This window comes from Lolium rigidum, chromosome 6 (genome assembly GCF_022539505.1).
Source record: "Lolium rigidum isolate FL_2022 chromosome 6, APGP_CSIRO_Lrig_0.1, whole genome shotgun sequence".
Taxonomy (NCBI): Eukaryota; Viridiplantae; Streptophyta; class Magnoliopsida; order Poales; family Poaceae; genus Lolium; species Lolium rigidum.
In genome coordinates this window covers 328563940-328570452 of record NC_061513.1, presented here as the reverse complement: position 1 = coordinate 328570452, position 6513 = coordinate 328563940, and the positions used below count along the sequence as shown (strand labels likewise).

Below are 6513 nucleotides of genomic sequence, written 5' to 3'. Positions count from 1 at the left end.
CGGCAGGACAGCCGGTGTGTCGCGGCGATCGAATGTGATGGCCTGCTCTGACCAGTTTAGGTACTGGGGGACCGGCGGTATGACCGCGTTGACCTCGAGGGAACGGCTCGCCGGCTCGTCTTGTCCTCGGGCTCGGAGGTGAAGATGATGTAGGTAGCATCTTCGGCCAGATATCGGCCATGGTGCACTTGGTTAGCCTCGTGGTGCTCGAGGTTGGCGTTCTCGCGCCGCCTTGACCACCCGGCCCGCCGGCCGGAGGAGGCGGGGGTGGAGGGGGAGGGGTTCGCCGCTTGTCGCCCGCTTCATGAAGTGGCGGCCGCGGGTGGTGTGGTTGGAGGGGTTCTTGCCGCTGTGGTACTTGCACGGCGAGTCGAGCATCTGCTCGAAGGTGTACTTCGGCTTCCATTGCCGGTCTGTTTGCTTCGGCGGCGGCTGCCGCCTGCCGCGTTGTCCGACACGGCTGCCACATGGGCGGAACCGTACCGGCGGTCCGGCTGGTCGCGGTGACGCTTGCCGCGGTAGTTGTCCCGCCGGCTGCCATGCGAGCCGCCCTCGGCCGGCTTGTGCTCAGCCGGCTTGTTGTTGTCCCGTCTTGCTGGGGCCGGTGAAATATCAGCCGGCGCCTTGCCGGCTTCCTCTGCCAGCGCGTACTTGTCGGCGATGGCCATCAAGGCGGCCATCGTCTTGGGCTCGCTGCGGCGTAGCTTGTGCCACAGCATGGTGTTGGGCCGGCAGCCACCCATGAAGAAGCTGATGGCTTGCATCTCGTGCACGCCCTCGCAAGAGTTGCGCATCTCGCACCAGCGCGTCAGTACGCGCGATCCGTCTCGTCCGGGCCCCGCTTGCACATCTCAAGCTGTTGAGGGCGACCCGGCCGGCGATAGGTGCCGGAGAAGTTGCCGATGAAGGCGGCCTCGAAGTCCAGCCAGCCGTTTATGCTGCCGGCCGGCAGGTTGTTGAGCCATGTGCGGGCGGAGCCGAGCAGCATGAGGGGGAGAAGCGCACAGCCCGGCCGCTTGTTGCCCCGAGAGATGCCGACCGCGGTGGAGTAGTCCAGCAGCCGGTCCTCCGGCTTGGCGGTGCCGTCGTACTTGGGCGTGTCGCGGGGAGCCGGAAGCCGTCGAGCACGGGCTCGTTGGCGATGCGGGGCCCGAAGCACTTGGGGCAAGCCGGCGCCTCCTCTTCCGCGATGCGGGATTCGATCAGCCGGTCGAGGCGGTCTCTGGCGTCGGCGGGCTCGATGCGCGGGCCCAGCCGGGAGTGGGCCGGCTGGCGAGCGCCGCTGGCTTCTGGAGCCGGCCGGTGAGGGCGTCGAGGCTCGGAGTCTTGCTCCTGGTTCCTGCTTGGTGGGGCCCGGCCGCGGCTGCTGCCGCCGCCTGGTTGGTGGCTCGGCCGGCTTGAGGTTGCGTGCGTGGCGCGGGAGTCGTTGCGCCGGCTTGGTGCTCGGGGAGGCGGATTCGGCCGTATCCCTGGCGTTGCCTGCGGCACCACGAGCGTGAGGAGCTCTAGGGTCTCGGGCGTACCTGGGGTCTTTCGACTGCCTGTTGGCAGCCTTCACCAAATCAGCCACCCGCGCAGTCTGGCGGCGTAGCTCTTCGCCCTCGAGGCGGTGCAGCTCTTCTGCGGCGGCTTCGGCCACGAGCATGTTCTTGTCGGGGGTGTTGTAGATGGGCAGCTCCATGGATGGAGCCGGCTCGTCTGCGCCGTCGCGGTCGATCTCGGCGCCTAGGTCGCGGCCTCTGCGGCGGATCTGGCCGGCTCGGCTGGGGTTGTCGCCGCCTGGGGTGAGGCCGTGGGCGCGGTTGTACTCGCGCTGGGTAATGTCCCACTGGCGCTTAGCAGCAGCCAGCTCCTCGGTCTGCTTGAGGAGGAGCACGCGGTGCGCCTCCAGGTCTGCCTCGACGGCGGCGGCGTCGGTGCCGGCGCCGGTGGTGAGCGGGGTGCTCAGCTTTGCCCGGACTTGTTCCAGCCGGGACGGTGGTGGTGGCGCCTTTGGGCCCGAGCCGGAGGCGTCGGGGTCGACGTTGCGCTCCAGGTTGGGGCCGCGGGTGCGCGGGTTCTTGGAGGGGAGCTCCTCGCCAGCCATCATGACTTGCACGACGGCGGGGCTGACGGGAGCGCTGCTGCCGGCTCGCGGAGGAGGGCTGGCGCAGCGCAGCACCTGCCGCGGGTAGCGCGGCGGTGCGACGGTGGCGACGTAGACGTCGTGGCCGCCGAAGGAGATGACGCTGCCGCCGGCTGGGAAGGGCCGGTCGGCGAAGCAGCCCGGCGTTGTCGCTGACGCAGTCGAGGGAGCCGAATCTCCAGATCAAGCCTGAAGCGACTCGCTCGCCGGTGGTGATGGTGAGGCCCGTCCGGATGAAGACACCGGCCGAGGTTGCTGAAGGCTCCACGGTGGGCGCCAAATGTCGTGGTATCGTCACGGCATATGCCATAGGGTGGCTAATCGAAGGGGCTCCTGAGAGATCTCACGGCGGTATCCGGAAGCGGGTATGGGCACGAGCGACACGGCGACGTACCCAGGTTCGAGGCCCTCCGGTGGAGGTAACACCTCTACTCCTGCTATGAGTGTATATGGTAATCACACAGTACAATGGTGCTCCTAGAGCTGTGTCCGGCTGGCCCTGGGAGGCTAAGGGAGACGAAGGTCTCTCTCACAGGGCAGCGCTGTAGGTAGGTGAAAGCAATAAGTGATCGATCGTCCCTGCACGAGAGGGGGTAGTGCGGCTTATATAGGCACCGGCACTTTACATATAAGACCCTATAGTCTACTAGCCGGCTTGGCCGGCTTCCGCTCCTTCCCGAGGCGGTGACGTCAGGAGCCGTTGAGGCGTCATGGCCTGTCCCATCCGGCTGCCACGGTCAGCGGTATGGAGAGGAAGCGTCCCTGTCGCCGTCAGCCACTGTAGCCTGTACGGCGCGTCGTAAGCCATGATGGCCTGTCCGGCGCGTGGCACTATTGCTCCACAGTGCCCCGCGCTTTACGGAAGATGAAGTCAGCGTGGACTTTGGGAACCCGGATCACCAACCCGGTTCCTTCCGAGTGCAAGACTCGCCAGCCTCGAGTCGGTCTGAGGTACTGGACCCCCAGTCGGATATGGCTTGTAGAAGCCGGCCCAGCTACAGCATTGGCAGCCGTAGCCAGGCCGACTAGGACCTAGAGCCAGCCGGCTTCCGGACCAGCCGGCCACGGCGCCAGCCGGCTGCTCCTCAGCCGGCCTTTGCCGCGAGCCGGCCAGTGGCCAGCCGGCTGCTCTGCGTCCATTGCCCTACCCGGGGTCTTCCCCCCGACATCCACTGTAACCGCCTTCAGGAGGCGCTACCTCCTTTGCCACCGGAAGAACTAATGCCACTGGGTTTGTTCCTCTCCTTTCAGACCCTTTTAACCAGATCACCCACTTAGAGGTATCATCTACAGGCCTCAGATACCACAAAATGTTTGATACCGACTTAGTCCACAATGCATGCACACCCACTGTGTGCACTTCAGGATTAAGCCCGAAACATTCTGTCAACCAGTCCTTCACCTGCTCAATTGTCCATGTTCTAGGAGCAGTCATATTCATCTCTACAGATTTGAACTCACTCAGATCAATTCCCATCATTTGATCGCACACTACCATACCATAGTAAAATACTATCTTCACTACATATGTCATCTTTGCTCACCTAAAAAAAATTCCGTCCGCGTCAACTACTAAAACCATCCCACATAAATACACTAACACTAAAACCAGCCTACATTAACCTACGCAGTTAACACTAACTAGATTTAGATGTGCGCCTTGGCGCACGATCCCGTGAAATTCGCAACAATTTACATTTTATACAAGGATGATAAAATAATTTGGAAAATGGTAATATGTTTCTTTGACTTAACAAAAATAAGTTTATAATATCAAATTAGGAAAATACACACAAAATCATGAACAAAGTAGCAAACGTTCATATACAATAAGGGAAATAGAATAATATTATTATAGTAACTAACACTCGATGGTTCTGTCAGGAGTACGAAAGGAACATCAAAAACAACATCTACATAAGCTGCTTATGGGTGTTGTCGTGTCATGGTTTTTAGAGGCCACGGTGGCACTATAGAGAAAACGTAGATTTAATAGGTACTTGCACCACCAAAACTTAGCACCGCTGCAAATGAAAATATAATCAACCAACAGTTAAATGTGAGCCAAATCAAAGAAACGGTAAGAGAAGATTAGCTCACATTTGATACAATAGAGTATTGTAATCGGATAAGCAATCTGACAATAAATAGAAGATAATAAATTGCCGTACAACTTGTATACCGAGGTTACCTTAAAACCATCAATAGCTATTGGGATTTCTTAAAACCATCAACAGCCATTGGGCTAACACGAAATGAATTTATCTAATTGAAGGAAACAATGCATTCACACTAAGAACAGTTTGGGAAACCAACAGACAAACACAAAGAATCCATAGAGAATCTCTCCAAACAGAGAGAAGATCCGCAATTGAACACACAAACAGGAGCCAATGATTACCATCAGCACATAAAGAGGAGAAATGCAAGCAACATATATATCAACTTGTACTGTTGAGTTATTATATTTGAAGTTCATAAATTATCCTAGCAATTTGATATAGGAAAAGAAGAGATGCATGTATAAGAAAAGAAGAGATGCAAGCTACTGACTGAGGAATCAGGAAAGCATGCAGATTACGACAAATTAGAGTAACATGTATATAACTGGTGGAGGATCATATGTTCTAGAAAATACACGATGAATCAAAGAAAATCATCTTCAGAGAAGGTCTGAATTAAGATATCCCAAGCTTTAATATGGTGTTCTTGGTTAATGGATGCACTAAAGACAATACCTTACCTAGTAAGCATCAAAGAACCGTGGATACATCAAAGAAAAACATCAGAAATATATGGGAAAACACAAAGCAAAGCAAAGGGGCATCTAGTACCTTTGTTTTCTCAAATAGCTACTGGGCATTGAACACGTCCCTTCGGCCTTGGTTGCATTTCACCGAATAAAGAAGTTGTTGAGAAATTTTGATGCGAGGAAAATAACCTTAAACATATGTAATAATATAATTTAGTTTTTAGGAATAAGTTCTCGTAATTATTTCATCAAAATTGAATGCGTAGAGTTAAAACTGAACAAACTCATCTCTGTTTCTATGGCAAGTAATCTCACCTTTGAATATTGAAGTGGTACATCTTCTAGATGTACTCAAGGACACATGTATAACACAATTTTGACATGGTAAATCATCTTGGGAAAAATAATTCCTTGGACGTTTAAACATGTTTACCCAACACATATCACTGGATGCTTCTTCGCTGACATATATACAACAGATTCCCTTCTTTCCTAGTTGACCTGATCAAAACCCGAGTCTATACAGTATTGTTCATGATCTAAGTTGTGTCACTGCTCATATACACTAAGTCACTACCACAATTTATTCAACTCCTCTGACAATAAATTTGCAAATTTTATTTAGTTCATCACCTTTCTTTTGAAGTCTCACATGAACATGACAATACCTATGACCACAATACGGTGACTGTAAAACTAAAGTTATTTGTTCATATGCCCAAAATATGAGAAGAGCAGGAACGAACCCGACCATGGAGGCCAGAATGGGAGGATGAAAAAATCATCGAGGAATGTAGTGTTTCAGATTGCTATAGGCTAAAATAGCGATGCCAAAAACCAGTCCCGAAACACCAAACCTTCAAGCAAGAAGCAGCAATTTCAGAAAAAGACGCCACCAACATCCACCAAATTACAAACCAAGCACACCCCAAACAATTAACACACATACTTCACATATTTCAGTTCAAAACTAATGACCCAGCAAAGCCTCAACAATACTTACATTGGCCAAGCAAATGTTCCAGCCAGTACATCTGGAATAAAAATTCTCAGAGCTTGATCCAATATGGCAAGATTGGTTACATTTGTAGAGATAGTAGCAACTTTCTCATCTTTCTCCATACCAGACTCGTTAAACACGTCAACTGAGAGATTACCTCAACAAACACGGGTGGCCAACCTAAAATGAAAGCAGTATTCAACAGAAGTCAATGAAATAAGCACAAAAAATACATGAAACTGATCCATTTACGTATTAGTACTTCGAGTATACTCTGATTTTCAAGTTGTACAATCTGAACAAAAGGAAATCACGAAAAGAAAGCCTGCAAAGTAGCATTCAGGAAGTATATATTTCCTGTATTCTTCAAACTTGTATTCTTCAAACCGTGAGGAAGCAATGGCTTGTTATGATAGGCTTCTTCAATGAAGATCATGCCAGATCTCCAGAGTACATGTAAATGAAGAAACGAAATTTCTGTGAGAATAGTAATTGGGCACCGCAAGTCTTCAACAACACAAAAAATAGGAGGTAAATTCCCCAGCCATTTTATATAGAGAAGAAGGAAAATATAGAATGTGTATAGAGGAGAAGGAAAATAGGTAAATCCTACAGTCCAAATTAATGACTTTACAC

The 6513-nt window shown here is 52.1% G+C and overlaps 1 long non-coding RNA gene across 1 annotated transcript; it reads right to left on the bottom strand.

Moving 5' to 3' along the window:
- Positions 1-3950: 3950 nt before the first annotated feature.
- Positions 3951-5561, bottom strand: LOC124659247. Its single transcript, XR_006989518.1, has 2 exons — positions 4960-5561; positions 3951-4149 (listed from the first exon to the last, which is right to left on the bottom strand). It is a non-coding gene; the product is annotated as an uncharacterized LOC124659247 (long non-coding RNA).
- Positions 5562-6513: the final 952 nt, after the last annotated feature.